The sequence below is a fragment of the Equus asinus genome, chromosome 12 (assembly GCF_041296235.1).
Source record: "Equus asinus isolate D_3611 breed Donkey chromosome 12, EquAss-T2T_v2, whole genome shotgun sequence".
In the NCBI taxonomy this organism is placed as follows: domain Eukaryota; kingdom Metazoa; phylum Chordata; class Mammalia; order Perissodactyla; family Equidae; genus Equus; species Equus asinus.
In genome coordinates this window covers 19,976,298-19,995,648 of record NC_091801.1, presented here as the reverse complement: position 1 = coordinate 19,995,648, position 19,351 = coordinate 19,976,298, and the positions used below count along the sequence as shown (strand labels likewise).

At 38.7% G+C, this 19,351-nt stretch overlaps 2 long non-coding RNA genes across 2 annotated transcripts in view; one reads left to right on the top strand and one right to left on the bottom strand.

Annotated features, from left to right (window-relative positions):
• The window catches only part of LOC123290038 (uncharacterized), a 46,428-nt gene that overhangs the window by 4,200 nt on the left and 22,877 nt on the right, over positions 1–19,351 (bottom strand). The window contains exon 2 of the long non-coding RNA XR_011493178.1: positions 600–725. This is a non-coding gene — a long non-coding RNA (uncharacterized lncRNA). The remainder of the gene's footprint in view (positions 1–599; positions 726–19,351) is intronic.
• The window catches only part of LOC106834316 (uncharacterized), a 192,555-nt gene that overhangs the window by 168,653 nt on the left and 4,551 nt on the right, over positions 1–19,351 (top strand). Inside the window, exon 5 of the long non-coding RNA XR_011493177.1 lies at positions 4,563–4,612. This is a non-coding gene — a long non-coding RNA (uncharacterized lncRNA). The remainder of the gene's footprint in view (positions 1–4,562; positions 4,613–19,351) is intronic.

The window sequence follows — 19,351 nt, the reverse complement described above, 5'->3', positions numbered from 1 at the left end:
AAAAACAATTTCTCTTCCATCTACCTTTATCAAACAAGTAGATGCATGCAAAATTACTCTGTCAAATGTAAAGTGGTTTATGCTATAGAAGTGAAAGGTATGGTTTTCCCAGAGTATGGTAATTATTTTGACTTCATATCTCACCAGTTGGTGAGAAACTAATAAATATACTATTTTGAATGTTATTCTAAGGGGAAAAGTTAATTTCTTCCTGATTCTTATATTCTGCTATCTTCTTCTATATTCTCAAGACACAATGGCTCAATACTATTCAAGAAAAGGGAGAAAATTCTCTCTCTTTATTCTTCCAAGTTGCTCTAAAGGAAGCTAAGAAGTCCCCAGAAAATTACTAAGCCATTCTGCTGTGTGATGGAGAAGCTAAAGTGTTCCTGGGAGCTTAAAACTCAATAAGGAAGAACAGCAGACATTGGGGTACACTGTATGGGGAACACGGAGCAGAAAACCTACAATTCAGCAACAGTGGCCTTTGCCAGTCTGTTTCCAAGGTGTTGGAAGACTGGCCAATGAGCCTGAGACGCACATGTGTGGTAGGCAAGTTCATGACCACCCCACTCATGTCATGAGGGGAAGACACTCACCTCTCCAGTCTGTCTTCTCTCCTCAGAGTTACAACCTCCTGCTCTTCACTTTTGACAGATACCCAGGATTGTTATAATGGAAACCATGTGCTGGAGATGTTTGTGGTTTGGATGGTTCAAGATACTCTGTGGGAAAGTGACACTTGCGTTGGCTTTTGGCCACAGAGAAACATGAAGACTAGGCATCTAAGTTTATTGGCAACAGTTCCAAATTATGCAAGCACCCAGGCTATGATATGACAGATGTTTTACTGAGAGGAATAAACAGACCACGAACATCTTATATCTGTAACTGGTAAATGGCAATTACCTCAAGTCTCACAATGACCCAAAATGTTGCTTGTAGAGGTTAGATAACTGAGAGTTGTTTTTATGAGCTATTCAAACTTATAGTTTTTATTTGTATGCATTGCAACAAATATTAAATGGTCATCTAGCATAAGTAGGCCTTGATGATATGAAGAAGAATTCACAGTCTTGTCCTCCTGGGATTTACAATATGGAGGATTATCCTCTATTAGCCTGAAAATTCCATGGAGTTGGCCTGACCTCTTATTTCTGCCTAAGTGGTAGAGAAGAGAACTTCTACCATCATGTGCATTTCGTGCCATTGTCTCTGCTTTGTGATGGCTGCTTTTGTTTGTCCAGTGTGGAGTCCCACATATATGTTACAGCAACGAGCATGCGCATGCACAGGAACCCCTGAAGGGATTGCTGAAATGTTTCCTTGTACTTCGGGATTTTAAGGCCGTTTACAAAGACGGAGGTTTCCTATCACTTTTACACCGCTGCCTCCCCCTCTGCTGGCCTGCTGACTTCAGGAAGCGAAGTCAGCGCCTGTTCAGGAATTGTGAGTTTACTGCTCCCTCTGCCTGGAACTCTCTTTCCCCATAATCCTTCCCCTTTATAATTTGCTTTCTCACTTCATTCCAGTCTGCTCAAACGTCACTTCCTCAGAGAGGTCTTTGCCCACCCCTGTCCAAACATCCTCTTCTCAGTGCCGCCACCTTTATTCTCACATTCTGCGCTGTTGCTTCCTAGAACTTAAAACTGCCTGACGTTATAGACTCCACTTATCTATTCCTGTTTCCTCCCCTGGAATGTAAGCTCCATGAAGGCAGGACCATCATTTTCTTCAGTTACCTAGAAGAGGGACTGTCACAAAAGTGTTCTATAAGTATTTATTGAATGAGTGAATCATTATATTTCATCCTCAGCAAAAATTATGAGATATTCTTAACCTTGGTTAGCAGAAGAGGAACCTGAGGTTCATAAAGGTGAAATTATTTTCACTTCAGGATGGTTAAATTATTTCACTTTAGGATGGAATAGATCCAGAGTACAAACTCAAAGCCTCCTGCTGTCAAAGGCTTTGTTCATTCCTCCATAGTTCTTTTGACGTACATTCTTTGAGATAGTTCTTTAGACAAATACTTTAGACAGTTATTATCCAATAAATATTAATTGAAGAATAGATTTTAAATATATTTGAGAAAAATATCTCTATCCAATTTAATTCTATCCTTTAAAATCTTAAGTAAAGAAATAACTTTTTAAAATCATCACATCTTCCACAGAATTTCTTCAGGAGCATGGAACCAGGAGCACTACATCAGCAGCCGGGCTCTCTCCTTAGCTGCATACCCTCCATCTGCCCTGGTTTTACCATCCCCATTGCCCCATACTCTTGCCCTCAACCATAGTCTTGCATCATAATTGGAAGTGGATATTTTAAGATAAAAGCTGTACCTGACAAATAAAGAAACATATTTGTTCTAAGTTTAATTAAATAAGTCTGGGCAGCCTTTTTGCAATATGGAGATTAACTGTCAAATTTATGTTAATATGATCTCAGAGAATGAAGCTGCTATAAAAAGTTTCTCCCCTCACCCCTCGCTTAAGCTCCTCATGTTGCCTCATTGAAGTTTCCTTAAATTGGTAGTATCCTATTAAAATATTACCAGGTCAGTTTTGCAAGAACAAGGCAGTTAAAAATATCTAACAAATTTCAAATGTTAGTTTAAAGATGTCAATACAAATAAGCTGAAATCATATCTATTATACAGAGAGAAAACTATCACAATGGTTGGGTTTTCGGCATCTCTCTGGAATCACTCAATGCCAAGCTCTCCTTTATCTGATTAACACAGGATTATAAAGATCTTCTGAGCACACTCAGTATAATACAAAGAGCCTTTCATTCCTCTGAGTATCCCCCTCCTTTTTTTGCGTGTGAAAAAGATGTGCCACCCAATTTTTTTATTTTGTGATTTCAGAAAAAAATGCTAACAGTTTGAATCATGAATCCTGTTGTGGGGACTGAGTTAATTAAAAACCTGATGTATACATACAGCTGATCCTACTCACCCTAATGAAGAACATTAATTCTAGGACATGTGTGGCTGTAGTCACATTGCTACAAATTACTAGACTCTTTCCTTTATGTGTTTCCAAGAAAGTCTCCCCCTGTTAGTTAGGAAAAAAGAAAAATATGACGCCTTAGTTCTGGGCAGCATAAATTACACGCATCAATCAGAGAAAGCTTAAATTAAAATACACATTTGGCAAACAAATATGAATATGTTGATCTCATCTGTGAATCAAAATGATTTAGTGCCAGCGCTGACCCCCCACTGTTCAACATGAAGGTCACCGTGAGCAGCTTCTTTCTCATTGAGAAATGTTTTTGTGCCTTTTAAGGATGCAATTTTATATATGCCCTAATGTTCAATCTAACTAGTGATTTCTATGTAGAGAGACTGATTTATTTTATAAAGAAAATACAGGCTCATTTTTATTTATGTAATCCAAAACAGATAGCTAAATTAAAATGTGGGGAAAAAATACAGTGGTTTATGGTTCCTGGGCTGAGGGTTCTCCAATGTGTTTATGATATTTTCTAATCTAGCAGAATACTGTTTGTGAAATGGAATGCTACACCTTTCCGATATGGAGTGATCATAAATCAGTCTATTCTTATCACCTACTGCATGCATTCTTGGGGCAGGAATAACTACTTGAGAGATGCCCATTACATGGCAAACCTTAAGTAGAGATGATCGTGGGTCTTTCAGGTTGCCATTTCTCAAAAATATCTGTAGGCGAAGCAGGCAGATTGAGTAAGGCAGTGATCGCCCTGGACAGAAGTGTGCGTGTTTTATGTTATGACATTTATTTTGAATATTCATGTTATATTTTCTTGCTAAGATTTCATTCTCATAACTACAAACCAGTATAATGATCCTGTCTGAGTTATAGGGAGGGGTATGAAATGCATGCCTTTGATAGTTGGGTTGCAACTCAATGCTGAGAACCCTCGCAGCTAAATGGAAGAAGGCAAATAAAATGAAGATAAAACTGTGCACAGTATGTACACTGTAGTCTGCAAACGTCACCTGAGGAACTTGGTAAAGTACAGATTCCCAGGCCTCACTCCACCAAATTCTGATTCAGGATGTCTCGAATGAGGCATGGGATCTGTATTTGTCATGAGTTCTCTAGGGATTTCTTACTAAATGTTACTCTGAGCAAACTTTGAGAAAGACTACCAGAAAGATGAATGGGTCAAAAGAAAACCAAGTGACACATAATAGTTTGCTTTTAGCAGTTTGACAAAAGAGATGAAGAGATTAAGTTCCGAGTTGGGATGAGCAATTTATGCTCAAATTGCCACCTTAGACAGGAGAAAGCAGACTTCTAGAGGGATGTATTATGACAGTTGTTTTACATTGAGGTGTCTTTTGGGGGAGGAGTGCAAAGGAAACAAGGGTTATCATAGAAAGGAGCTGTCCAGAATAAGACATCTTTTGGCTACAAAGCCAAACATCCAGCTTTTTAGCGAATTCCAATTTGAAATATTCAGTTCCATTATCCCTATACCATGCATACTGATTTTTGATTCAGGAAATGTGCTCACCATGATTCTCAGGCAAAATCTCATACCGATTATGGTTTACATTCTAGGGTACTAATAAATAAGCATGGAAACTTCTAGAAGAAAGAAATCCACTAAGGTAAAGTGAAAGAATCATCATTATGCTTTGGGTGGAGAGACAATAGTTTTGTCTATTCTGCGATGCAAATGAGAAACACTGAAGTCTTCAGAAAAGTAAAATGATGTGACAAAAAGGATATTTGAGGAATACTGTGTCTTAGGGAAAAAAGGCTAAGTCAATTTTGCATAGATCCATGTTGATTGTTAAGATGGCCAAGATGAATGGATTGGTTGTGCCGCAGTCTGTTCGTTTGGCTCAGATAGGCACTGCCAAGAGTAACTTGGGTACAATTTTGCTCTATGCTAATTAGAGTTGGTCAAATGGTCCTCTGATGAATTTCCTCCCCTAGATAGAATTTGAGAGGATATACAACAACAAAGTAATTATCAGAGTGCCAATTATCCATAGGGGCATCTACACTGGATCCAGGGATATAGAACCTGGTCTCAAATTCTCAGAAATTTTGCTCCCCAACTAATGCAACCCCATTAAAAGTCCTCTTTTAGTGGGCACACAACCAATAGTGCATATGCTGATAGCATTTTCACATACAAATCTGATAGTTAGGCATGCCATTACCCAATTTACACATGCAAATGCAGTAATTGTGTGCTGTGGGTGCTCCGGAAACCTGGCACACACCCAAAATGGAGGCCTTTTCAAAGCATGGCCAACCCACCAAATTCTTCTTCCACAGCAACTCTCAATATTGTCTTACCTTTATTACACAAAGTTCTGCGGGATTCTGGGAGAAAGGGTATGTGCTTTCTGTATTTCGCTGAATGATTGAAACTTTCTATCTCTATTTGGTTTGAACATTTTAAAATTCTCTTTCTTATTCTTCAATTAATTGACTGTAGACTTCCTCTCCTTTGTAGTAATTCACCATTTCATTTCTCTGCCTTAAAAAATCAACTCTAATTAGAAAGTACAAATTCTCTCATTATGACTTATTCTCATCTAGAACTTGAAATGGGAATGATTATGAGTTGTCGTAATAAGTGATTTGCTCTTTTAAAAGAATGGAGATTACTGTTTACAGCTATGTGCACATGAGTTTACTCCAAGATGCATTTGATTATTCTAATTTACTGAGCTGCTACAGAAGCAGCCGTTAACTATTTCCTGTTTCTTTGTTTACGTATTTCAAATATTCTGGGGCCTCTTGACTACTCAGGCAGTACAATGCAGGCAAAGTAATTTAAGAAAGATAAATAGGATTGAGTATATTTGCTTTGCCAGTGTTTCTCAGAGAAGGGAAGTCTAAGAGTCTGACATTGATCATGGCAAGATTTTTAGATTAACCAATGATAGCAGATAGTAATGATAGCATAACAGAGGAAATTTTACCAAAAGTATAGAAATAAGGGATATTTTGATAGAAAAAATTTTAATTGGAAATTATAACTCTTATTTATTCATTCAGAAAATACTTACTGTGTGGTCACTACATTCCCTATATTGTTTTAGGTATCTTTTTAATTCTTTGCTCTTGTCTCATCTCTCTGAACATTCCATTTCATCTCTGCCTGCCCCTTAACCGATGGGATTCTTCAGAATTCCAGATTGCAGTCCTCAATCTTCTACTCATTTTACCATCTCTGAAGCCTCATCTTCATTTCTGACCTTCATATCTCTTTCCCCAGACTAGATTTCCCTTCTAAATTCCAAACCTGTATTTCCAGAAGCCTTTTCGTACTCCCATGTACATGTTCCACATGTACAGCAATCTCCACAGGTTCAAATTGGGATTTCTATCTTCCCCATACTTTGTGCTAGCGTCATCTTTGGGTCCTCTCTGTATCTTCAAACCATACATCCTGCTGGTTGCTGAGTTCAGTAGTACTGCAATTCAAAAATGTTCCATCTTGAATCTTGCCTCTCCGTTCTCTTCCCACTGCCTGCCTGAGTTCAGGACACTTGCGGTAGTTTTATAATGTCATCAGTCTCTCCCCTAGGCTACTCTGTTCCCTCACTCTCTCACCAGGGTTGTCTCCCTAAAGTGCAATCTAATTATATAAGGCTTTGCTTAGTGCCTTTAGTTTCCCCTCACCATATACATGCTAGAGTTCAAATTCCGCTTTCCTGTTCCAAGTCTAGTTGCATTGCATCTATTTGATGTCAGTGAAAAACCCATCAACTTTCACACTGCAATGTCAATCCCCCTCTGTTGATATGTGCCTCCTCTTTATTAGCATTATCCTTCATTCTATGCTTTTTTTCTCTTACACCCCCTCCTTTTTGAAACTGTTATAGCACCTATTCCAGCAACAAAACAAACTGTGCTTTCGTTTCTGCAATGATACTGCTTTGTAACACATTAATTACCTATCATTTTATATAATGGATGTTGAAAAATAGTTGTCTGTCCCCACATTGAATTGTATGCTTCTTAAATTAGGAACTGTGTTTTACTATCAATGTCCTCAAGTCAAAGACCACCAAGAACACACCGACAGTTAAGGTTGGGTTTATCACTGTTTCAAAGAGGGAGGATACCATGGGGCATGCTGGAGTCTTAGAAAGGACTAATTATATGTAGTATTTGGGTTTGTATTGGGTACTTTTGGGAGTAATTAGGAAAGCAAGGCTTTGTTTTGGGTTTGACCTGACCTGAAGTGAAGGTAATTCTGACTGGCAATCTTAAACAATCTCAACTAGAAGGAGGAATATATAGGCTGAAGTTAAAGCTGCAATTGCTAAAGAATCAGTAGTTACATATATTAGCCATGATAGGAGAATGCTTGGTAAATTTTGTGGTTTAAAAAATTTTTATGTTTTATTTGTGTTCATACATGATTATGGTGTGTTCTTGCTTTTGTCTTGAGCCTTCATGGTCACAGAAGTGGCCTTGTCTGATATTGGTGTTCTGTGAAATTGTTAATGTTTAACTGGAGAACACTAGTGCCTAACTGTGAGTGCCAGTCCAGCTCCTAGCACTGCCAAAGCCTAACTGATAGTGCCAGGCCAGTTTTGAGCTATCAGGACCTGCTGGTCTTTTTCAGTCCTTCTTTCTGACCAAGGGAAGACAAAGACAGGTCATGGGATATTAATCTATGATATTCAGATTTTCTCCATTACCAAGATTTTGCTGATCAAGATCAGGAGGATGTCCAGAGAATGTAGCCTATCCTTATACAGGAGGTAATCTATCCTTTCCATTTATTGTAGGATGAGTTGTTGAGTCAGACTATGTAACAATGGCTGTGCAACAGCATTTAAGACTCTGAATAAGATATATCAGATAGCTGTAACACATTTACCACAGAAGAATGATTATTAGTCCTTGTAACAAGTCTTAAAGCCAGGACTTTAGATTTATAACACCTATGCAATGAAAATGTGTACCAGAATCCAACTATGCATGTTATTTTTCTTAGTCATGGGTTATTTTACTTGCCATGAGACATACATAGGTCAGGCAAAGAAATATTTACTCTAGGATTCCGCCTCCTTAACTAGCTAAGGGAAAACCAATGGTTATTGAATTCTCCGTGACAATGCTGGGTAGTAAATTTAAAATGATTTATTGGGTTTCCAGGGCAGAATTTGTGTTAAATATGATGTTTGTATGAAAATTAATAAAGGAAACCTCAACTAAAGTTAGAGTCAAGAAGACCTGTAGAGGGAGCTCTCGTGCCCTACCATTCATCATCAGTTAGCCCAAACAGGAAGAGGGTACTTTGCATCTCCAGCAGAAAGTTGCCTACTACTTTACTACCCCAGGAAGAGAAAGGAAGATTTTCTTCCTGCTGGCAACAAGCCCAGCCAATAGAAACCACTGCCAGTTAACCAATGAGGAGTCATCGCCATCCCTGAACTCTTGCTCTCCTCCAGTGAACTTTCATTTAGAATAGCCCCTCTCAACTCTCCCTTTTCTCTATAAAAGCAAGCTCCCCTCCTTTGTTCTCTGGACATACCTGTGGTTCACTGTAGTTTGTGTGCCCCCAACTGCAATCTTTTGCTACTCCCAAATAAACTCATTTTGCTGGTAAAATAACTGGCTATTTTATTTTAAAGTTGACATTTGTTACAACGAGAGACAAGTTTTAGACCATCTTTTAACATTTTATTATCCTCTCTGTGTGATCATTGTAGCTCACATAATAGCTAACAATTAGAATGACTACATAGAATATGTCACTGAGTAGAAAATGCATAAAAGTTTGATGTTCATACAAGAAGTAGAGCCCCAGTGGGGCATGGGCTATATTGGAAGTAAGAATAAGATTTAAGATAATAGGAGTGAACCATTGTCTTTTGTCAAGGATGTAAGATTCTTGAGTTCCTTCAAAGCAGGCTGGAGTATCTCCAAAGAGAGCAAACCAATTATTATACTAAGGGAGGCCCCAGTATTAATTTTCACTTCTGATGGGCTAGGTTTTGCTGATAAGATTATAATAACTTTAATTGACATGAGGTCAAAGTCTAGTTTTTATAAGACCGAAAAGTCAGGATTAAATAATGTGAGGTATACTTAAGTATTAAGGACTGTGTACTTAAGTATTAAGAGACTGTAAAAGGGAATCTATCTTCTGAAGTGTTTAATAATTTAATAATCAATAAATTTTGTTGCCAATAAGTCAAATTCAGAACAGTAACTATTAATTTAGGAAAGACTGCCAGAGAGTTTGGGTTTTGATTTAAGTGGCAAAAAACCATAGGAAGTTAAATGACAAAGATAAGGAAGATATTACTGAGAAATTTTTTAGTTAGTTAATAAAGGATATCAAAGTGTAATAACGGGCAACATTAGTAGTGGAACAAAGGGTAAGAAAAGGGTGCTGAAGAATCAGAAAATTTATTTTATTTCATGGTCTTGCATGGAATCTACTATTGCAATCACCAGCTTGTTCCAAAGTTTTGGGTGGGAATTGTCTACATAAGTAGTTGTCACTTACAGAAAATTCCTAAGAATCCTCAGTTTGAGATCCCTTATGGAATTGATGTCCAATAGTAAGGAAGTGAAGTATGTCTTTAAATTGATAACTGTTACCCCAGTGATCAATACCTTGGAGTTTTACTGTTATATTTAAGTACCTGCTAATTTACTTTTCATTAAGGCTCAAGGGCAATTTTTCTCTAGTGCCTTTTTCAGAAGATCAAATCTATAGATTTCAGATCATGCAGAGACTACTTGAGTGGATGTTTCGGAAATGCAGCTCATACCAATTAGTGACAAAGCCTTAGGTATCATATAAGTCTACTGCATTAATTAGTCATATCAGCTTGAAACAGAGTAGAATCTATGATGAAAGTAATTCTTAAAAACATGAGGTAGCCTGCTACTAATTTTGGAGATAACTTGTGGGCTCTACAGAAGATTTCCAATCCATGGGCAGATTGGCACTTCAAACAGGTGTCTTAGATGTGCACACTACTACTGATCTTAGGGTCCCAGTCCAAAACAGTGAGATGTTCAGCTGACTCTTCATGGAACCTCCATTTCACTTCACTAATGTTCTCTAGTGTTTGTGAAGTACCGTGCTTGGCATGTGAGATAGCAGGGTACCAAAAATAGACGATAGAATTTCCTCCATCAAGAGGTTTGCACTCCAACTGAGAAAACACAAACACACACCCCATATTAAGTTGTATCATGATTGTGATTTGAAGTTGACTGTCTTTTTGGTGGACTGTGTTACAAGTCAGTGTAACCTTGCTCTTCATGAACATGGCACAGCTCTTCTCAGCATTTAACACAATTCCTTGTACATGGTAAAAGGTCATCAAACAGGTGTGAGTTTGATTTGACGAGGCAAATTCTGAACTGACAACCAAATACTAAATACTAAATATGAAATACTAAAGTTATGGGTTTTTTCTTCTTACTTTTTAAATGTTTTGCCATTCACATCTTACAAGAAAACTTTAGGGCTTTCATCTCTATCTACCCCTGAGAAATTAACTGAAAGTTAATTAAATAAATAGAATATTGCCAACCACACAAGTCCTGTGAAGACACAGAGAAAGATTGTTTTGTTCATTGGGCTCTAGCCTAGAGGGGCAGCAACTCACTCGTACCTTCTTGTCAGTAGCAGTAAATTGGCAGCCCCAACCTATTATATTTCTCTTGGGTGGGGGCTGTTACACGTTCAGTATTTGGATGCAAGTTTCTTCCATGGAAGTGTAACTAGAGAACTAAACTGCTACATTAGGTTCAAAATGTAGAGTCTCTCTTCAGAGATTTTAACTGGTTCATTTTCACGTTGACAAATACCATCAGGGAAAACTGAGGCTAATAGCAAAGAAGAAAAGGAATTGCATTTTAAAAAAATAACTACAATGGGACACATACTAGTGGTGTAGTTGCTCAGGGCCGATAGAGTGAGAAGACAGCATTATTTTTCCATCTTGAGGCTGAGACAGGATGTGCCATTGGGGCACACCTGGGCAGACAAGGACAGTTAATGAGACTCACTAGAGTGGAACAGGTTTGGTAGATGACTGTGGAGGTTCTTCTGAGTGGGCAAAGAAAATGTCCAAGGGAAATAGCAAGCTCAGCAGTGGTTCAGGCAACAAGTAGCATTGCAGTGTATAGTAGTTGCAGCAAGGTCACAACAACGAGGAAGCGTGGCCCATGGATGAGAATCAGCAGGAGTCAGTCACCCTCCAGATTCACCCGAAGAGTGGCAGGCTCCAGTTACTCAATGAGTGCTCAAGGACAAAGCCTGCGCTGTTCAAACAAAAGTGAGACTAAAGCTGAAACCTTGCCATTGGGTACCTGTGGCGTGGAGAGCTGCTACTAAATGAAAAGGCAGTGAGAAGATCACTGGTCAGCGCTGGGATAACTTGATTTGGTGGCTGCTCCCTCTCCCACTATGGAGAGCTGAGGTTATTTGAATATGATTCTCTGCACATCATGATTGCCTCTGGGAACTGGGCAGATCTGCACATTCTAATTGTGAATCAAAGGCTTGGGAAATGAGGTAGGGACTGTCATCATGTAGCTCATGTACCTAAAATGCTACACACCTATTGAGAAAGATCTAATCTCTATGCATCCCACCTCCCACACACACAGCATCACCAGTCGTCTCATCAGAATGAAATAAGAAAACAGAACTATGTCATTATTGTTTAATAGCTTAAGAGTTCAAAAAACATAATCCATGGGGCTGGCCCAGTGGCGTAGTGGTTAAGATGCACCCTCCGCTTTGGTGGCCTGGGCTTCACTGGTTTGGATCCCAGGTACAGACTTACACACCACTCATAAAGCTCTGCTGTGGTGGCATCCCACAGACAAAATAGAGGAAGACTGGCACAGATGTTAGCTCAGCGACAATCTTCCTCAAGCAAAAAGAGGAAGATTGGCAACAGGTGTTAGCTTAGGGCCAATCTTCCTCACACACACACACACACACACACACACGCACACAAAAAAAACATAATCCTATGATATGCATTTCCTTTGAAATATGTATCCTAAAGGGTGGATATTGGTTTCCATATTTCTAGAGCATTAATTATGTGCATTTTGTTCTTAAAATATGAAAGACCAAATATCTAATAGAGAAGATTAATTGCACTGTAGAACCAGGTGATCCTGAGAATCAAGAACCTCAGGTTTGAAATCGAGCTTCTCTACTCATTTTGTGATGTTCCGTAAGTTACCCAATGTCCAAGTAGATAGAAACAAGTCACAAAGGTCAACAGAGCTGGTAGGAAAATGAAATATAAGGTTTGAGGATTTCATGTAGTTATAAGATGTTGGATACATTTTGCTCTATCCATAAGCTGCAAAGCTTGTCTGATTAATTTACTAGACCTGTGAAAATCAGATAAACCAGGTATCCTCTAGATAGAAAGAGATAGAGAAATACTAAAATATTTCTTAATGCTTTAATTTATCATTGGCAAAGAGCTGCAATGTCAATCTTGAGAAATACTTTCTTCTTCCCTGTCAGTCTACCATTGATTCCTGATAAGGGGGTGATGCTGAATGGAAAGAAGCCTGATTTTGGTGTCAGGTAGATCTGAATTTGTAATCTTGTTATGCTCCTTCCTAACCGTGCAAATCTGGACAAGAAATTGGATCTGTCTACACCTCAATTTCTTTTCCTGTTAAAGGCAGACTAAAACAGCTATTGGACAGGGTTGCTATAAATATTAGAAATGATAAGTATACAATGCCTAAGACACATAGTGATGCTTATTAAATGTAACTGTTATTTTAGGGAGAGAAAATAGCATTGAACAGAAGAAGAAAACGGGATTAAGCCTTAGGTTAAATCTAGACTTCGGCACTCAGTACTTTAGAGAATTTAAGCTCGCTGAACCTCGATGTACTCCTCTTAAAAATGGAGACAATTATAACTAACTTACAGGCTTTTTTTTCATTCAATGCACATGGCATAGTGTGTATCACATAGGAATCACTAAATAAATGATCATTATCATTGGCATTATTAATATTATATTAAGCTTCCCAATGGGAGCCCAGGTGGAACATGCTTACAATGATGTGCTGGTTAAAAAATGAGCTGATCTGATTTTACTGGCCTTACTTGACTTTATTTCTCTGTTTTGGTCTCCTCATTTATCCTTTTTCTTACAGATCAAATAGATATTAAATGAAGAGCTCAAAATTATTTTAAAAAACAATGTTGAATCCAAATTGCAGATATCTATTCAGTAAATCATGCTAAGTAGATAAGATTCTTATTTCTTCTTATTTGCCTAAAAAAAACCCCAAAAGCTGGTTGTGTTTTGGCTTCAGAAAGCGAGATCTTGTAGTTGAGACAGGATAGAAATAGCCTTTAAAAGCTAAATGAAATGCATAGTCTTGCAAAGGGAAAAAAAGAGGAATTTTTCATGAGTCCCTGGAAACCAGCAAAAAAGCATCAAAACTGTTGTTTTCAGTAATAATTGTGATTACTTTGTTAAAATACCCCGTATGAGAAGCTTTCGATGTTTTTTGTGCCTCTACAAGGAAAATTAAAACAGAACACACAGCATTGGGGCCCATTTGTTTCCAAGGAAGTCAATTATTAATACTGTATTTAGTATTTAATGAACTAAGCCGATGTATGTGAAACGCTGCAGAGATCTCCTTACCAGCGGAGAACAGGTGTTGATAGAAGCTTTGCCCGTATGTTTACCAGCTGATTAGTACCCATTAAAATGATAATAATCTAATAAAAATTACTTTATGTCTAGTGAAAGTTGAAAGTCCCCTGTGTATTGGAGAATGATGTTTTTTCTATTGCATGGCAGTGATAGGATTGAAGTGACAAGAATCCACCCCCAAAGCAGCGTGAATGTTCTGAATTTCTGTGCCTTAGACTTTTCACTTCAAGTGTCCCTTTCTCCAAAGGTTGACTCTGGCAGTCAGGATACTTCACTGTTTTTCATGGCTTCAAGGGAAGGACAGTTACCAACCCACCAAAATCCTCTGGCAATAGGAAAAGGAATCAGATCCTTAGTAAACGACACTACCTTGTCGGTCTTAGGAGACCAGAGGAGAAGCTATGGGTGTCCTGAAGGACTGTTCTGGGCTTTGGTTGTCCCAGACAGCCCTGAGCAGTTGCTAAGGAAACTCTGAGCCATCTGTGAGCTGGCAGTTTCCTGGGAAACCCTTGATTTCAGGCTAGCCGTAGTCAAAATTGTTATGAATGTGAGGTCACATCATCCCCAGCCTCACACTTCTGACCCCTTCTCTTCATGACGTGCTCCACTCATTCTGTCTCAGCTGAGCCTTGCACACTTTACTCTTGCTCTTCTACCAAAAGCTGAACTCAGGAAATTTTCAGGAATTTGGTTATACGGTAGGGTAGAGACTGAAAACTAAGGGTTATTTGCGTTGTAACAGCATCAAATTCCTCCAAGCTAAGTGATTAAGGGTCTCCTGGAGGAAATTGGGGCATTTGGCCAAGTACAGGTGACACATTCGCCTGCCTCATTTGCCTGTAGCTTCCAGGACCCGGATTACTACACAATGGAGTGTATGTCGTTATTCCTTTTGACTTCTTCCTAAAAGTATTGATGGAAACATAGTAGAAAGAATGAATTTTGGAGGTAGAAATGTATTTTTTTACTGATTTATTTTAATAGTGATGGGGACCCTATTGAAATTTGCAGTATAGAAAGAAGTCATAGGAGAAAAACCAGATGATTTCTGGAAATAAGGATTTTGTAGAAACTGTGAATAAGAAATAAGCATCTTAATACTAATGCCAAAGTCTGTCCTTTGTTTATGTGTTCTATAATGTTGAGACTGTTCAGTATTCTAAATTGCTTTATACTTCAGATTAACATGAGGCCAGAATGATTTAAGGACTATTTTGGTCTTAAAAATAGAAATGTCCACATTTAAAACAGAAACACAACCTTTAATTGATTGGCAAAAATAGGGTTCTTTTCAAAGGAAGACTTGGGCAGGCCCCAGATGAAGGCAACGAAGAGCAGCCTGGTTCTGGAAAGGGAAGTCAGCAGAATTGTTCTGTTAATCTATCCTCTGCTTTTCTGGGCTGCTACAGGAAACAGACTTCAAGGAAAAGGTCATAGGTCACCTGGGGCTCTGGGGCTTAAGGCAACCATGCAAAAATCTAGACGGCTCAGAATCTTTCTCTCTCACAAAGGACACATTATGAATTGGTTCCTGTATGTGTGTACATTTGTTTCGTACCCAGTCACCATGCTGGCAGAAAAGTATTGCTGTTATTTCTATGAAGGAAACTTTGAAACTTCATAGTTTTTCTTTGCCATGACTGGTGACTTTTAAAATTCAGTGAAAACCTCTTGATCTAGGCATTGGACTTGAAAATTAGAGACTTAATTGGGAACCAAAAAGATATAAGTCCCAAGACTGTAAGTTGGCCACTTTTGGAAAAATACACTTTAGAAAGTGTGATGAATGATTTTTTTGTGCTCATATTCCTTCATCTTTAGCCCAGAAGATACTGAGCTGGTACCGAATTAACAGTTCTTAGAATGAACTTCCGCTTGATCTCAGGATAGCAGCCTAAGCAGAAGGAGGAGGAAATCTGGGGCAAATGATTACAATAGCAGGAACTGTAAGATAAAATTTGATGCTATCTTTTCAGCACTCAACCAATTCAGGTCTGAACTTTTATCTCTAATTTGTGATTTATTTGGCAAATTCATGCAAATAAGTCCCCACGTTATCTGTCTATTCTTATTTGTTGTCTGTCCAATACATCTGGATGAAAATATAATTACAGTGAAATCACAACAGTGAGCAAGAAGCCTCAAAATCTCATTAAAGATAGAATATGCTTCCTTAGGAAAATTTGTACAAAGTATTAGGATTTAGTGTATATAGATTGAGTTTAAGTTACCTAAGATTGTTTAGGGAACTGATTTGAACAAGTGCTTTATGGATAACAAATGGAAAGGAATAAGGAGGGGCTTTTATCAAGTCCCCTGGATATGCTGGAGTGATGACTTCACTACTCTGTGAGTGGTAGAGGAGGAGTAAGGAAAGGGAGCACCCCCCCAGACCACAGGAGCTCTCCTTGAGACCAGGAAGAGTCAGTGGATCTGTTGTCTTCCTCGGTGCACTGTAAGACTTGACCAGGTGGCTACAAGTAAAACATTGTAGGGCACAGTTGACTATTTACTGCTGGCCCTTTATACAAGGCCAATCTATCCAGAGGCTATTCCATGGTTCTCATAAAGGAATATACAACTATGAACACTTGAAAGAGAACCCTCTGGGATCCCTATTCCTAACTAAGTGATGTGACTTACTACTGGCTGCTGGATCTTTTGGCCTTCATGATATGTGGACACCACTTCTGATTTCTTGGGCCTTAATACTCCTGCCCAACTTTTGATCTTGTCCACTTTTGTACTGGCATCCTTTGTAGTTTTAGGTAAGCTCACCCTACTCCAGACTCAGAATTTTGCCATTCCTGAAGAAGGAGAGTTATACAGATATGATGTAGATTTGTCCTCCTAGCTTAACCGTAAGGCTTTAGGCAAGTTCTAGAGACACGCTGGGTAACACAATGGCCATCATTAATGCTGAGTATCATACTTTCCATCATTTGGCTTCTAGAGGTGATGGAATAGGGACCCAGGGTTTTCCAGAAACCAAGAGTAATTCTAAAAGGCAAGACCTTAAGGGACATCCTCTTCTTTGGCCGTCAAAGCAACCGGAGCTGTCACTGGGATTAGCAGACAGAGGATCATGACGGTGAGTCCTTTTCTGTTAGGAGGGCCAGGCTGTTTTGACAATCCTAGTGAATCTTAGAGGTAAGCTGTCCCCTCAACCAGACTCCTTGGGGTGGGACTTTGTAGCTCTATGCAATCTCCATAAAAATCTCACCAGTCCACAAATCAATAGTGAGTATTGTGGAATTTTCTGGAGATTTTATCAGGGACATATAAAAGGGGACTTACGTCAGACATACAACAGTGAATCATTTAAAAATGCCCATTGGACAAATTTGTTTTCCACACTTTCATCTTCCTTACTGGGACCCACAGGAATTTTCCTCTCTGTTCTTCCATCACATAGTGTCCAGGTGCCTTCTCTGGGTTCCCACCCTCCCCTATGTATTATGCAGTTACCAAGACCAGTCCCCCTTAGACAGCAATGGTGAGTTACAGAACAACAGAAACAAACATTTTTATTACACCAGAATAAAATCCTTGCGAAGGAGAAGAGACGACTTCCATGCACAGGGTACCAATTATTCCTCTTTGCAGCTCTGGGAGGCAGGAATTATTCTCCGGTTTAGTGGTGAGAGAACTGAAGTCCAGAAATCTCTACAGTTAGTTTGCAAAAAGAGGTGAAATAAAACTCAAATCATATAATCCCAAGTCAGCGTTATTTTTGTATCCCACAGGGAACCAGGCATTCTTGGACACTTAACATCTAAGGGGAGGGAAGAGATTGTTGGCCTTTCATTATAATCCTAACTGCAAAAAGATAATAAATTTTGACCAGAATGAGTTCAGAGGACCTGATTTAATCCAGCTATCAGCTTTCCTGGAAAGGATGTGCTCTGAGAAAGGAAGTGACCAAGCCAAAGGAAATCGGGGACTCTTGCTTAAGAAAGAAGAGCCCTCACACAGAGTGTTTTTCTATAACTTTCTAATTCTGTTCAACTCATTTTGTCAGCAGGGGTTCTCTTTAGCTATGAAACGAGGAAGAAGAAAATCTTCTCTTAACAATAATATACATGTGCCATGAGAGAGATGAAGCAGAAGATTAAGCAAGAAACCCAGCTATTTTATTGCCCTAAGGCATTACTCATTTTCCTGACACATTATGTTTTTAATTAAAATTGCATGTGAGTTAATTAAAATATTCACTCAGGCCCTTTTTTCCCTCTTCCTGCTTGGGTTCCTTGCTACTCTTTTAGCTTTTTGGTAAAACTCAGTTTCATTTTAACTCAGGTGCCTTTATCAGCTGCAACTTTAATAAAGAGTCTGTATACTGAGGTAACTAAAAAAATAAAATCTAATTTTAAAAATTCACCCCTAAGTGACCAAGGTAAAGGGATGTGGCCAGGAGTGAAATCATTAAGTCTTTTATGTTCTTCCCTGCTTATTTAATCAAAAACATGAAATTATCATTGATAGAAAGTATATTCAGAAGAAGTACTGTGATTTTTTCCTATGCCAGGCATGTTTTTCTTGTTATAGACATGTTTATCCATCTACAGTCCTTTGTTCAGGAAAGGATCATAGCTTATGGCACCTACGGTTGTGTAACCTCAGCTTTCCCTGATTACAGCTGATTATTAGCCTTTAGTGGACATCTATCCAGTTCAACCTATCAATGGATCAGTAACCCTGAGAAACAAAATCCCTCTTGTGTAGACACTCAGAGACCTTGGTTACTGATGAGTCCATATTGGATCTGTGAGGACAAATAGGCCAGTACTAGAGGCCATATTGGGTCGCTTGTAAACAAAGGAAGAATAGACAGGAAGAAGCAGAGATAGTTGCAGCCACGTGGCTATGAGACAGACAAGAGAGAACCTTCAGTTTCAGTGTCTTCCCCATCTACTTCCCTTGAGGCCTGGCTGAGTCCTTACTGTATCCCTGAGATGGCTTTTTTTTTTTTTTTGCAAAAACCCCTTTTTAAGAGTTAGCTAAAATGAATTCTGGATCCTTGTAAACAATGAGCTCTAACTAAAACATCTGTGCTTCAAAACTCCATATATTCCTAAGCAGCCCTGACAGAGATAATATTAAAAAGCAAAACCATAAAATGAGTAGTAAGAAACCAGTTATTGCAGTTCAAGAATATATAGGCTGAAGCCGCCTGGTCGAAGTGAAGTCCAGGAGAGAGAAGAGTGTTTTTTCCAACTGTAGTAGAACCCCCTTCGTGAAAAGTTTGGGAAAAATCTTTTTCTGTTCTTTTTTCATTTTTTTTCCATCTCCAATGATGTTTTAGTACCTTAAAATGTTAATGAGTCTGAGAAACTGGTACCCTGGGCAGCTACTTACGACCCATTTGTTCATTTATCTCTGCTACCTAGATAAGGATCTCAATGTCTTTCTCCCTAGATTGGATTTCTAAAGTACCAGAATTAGCCCAGATGGGTGTGGTGCTCGCCTAAGTCTGACGTTGCAATCCATTAATCTTCTGAACTCTTAAACCTCCTTCACAGCTTAAATTTCATGGTCTATCATTATAATTCCATCTCAACTCTTTATGGCAAAACCATGTTTGAGGGTTAAATCCGTATCTCCACCAACTTCTTGCCTACATTTGGACAGTATGTAAATGGAGGAAAATTTACTGCTATTCTAACTGACCTCCAGAAAGCAAAATTA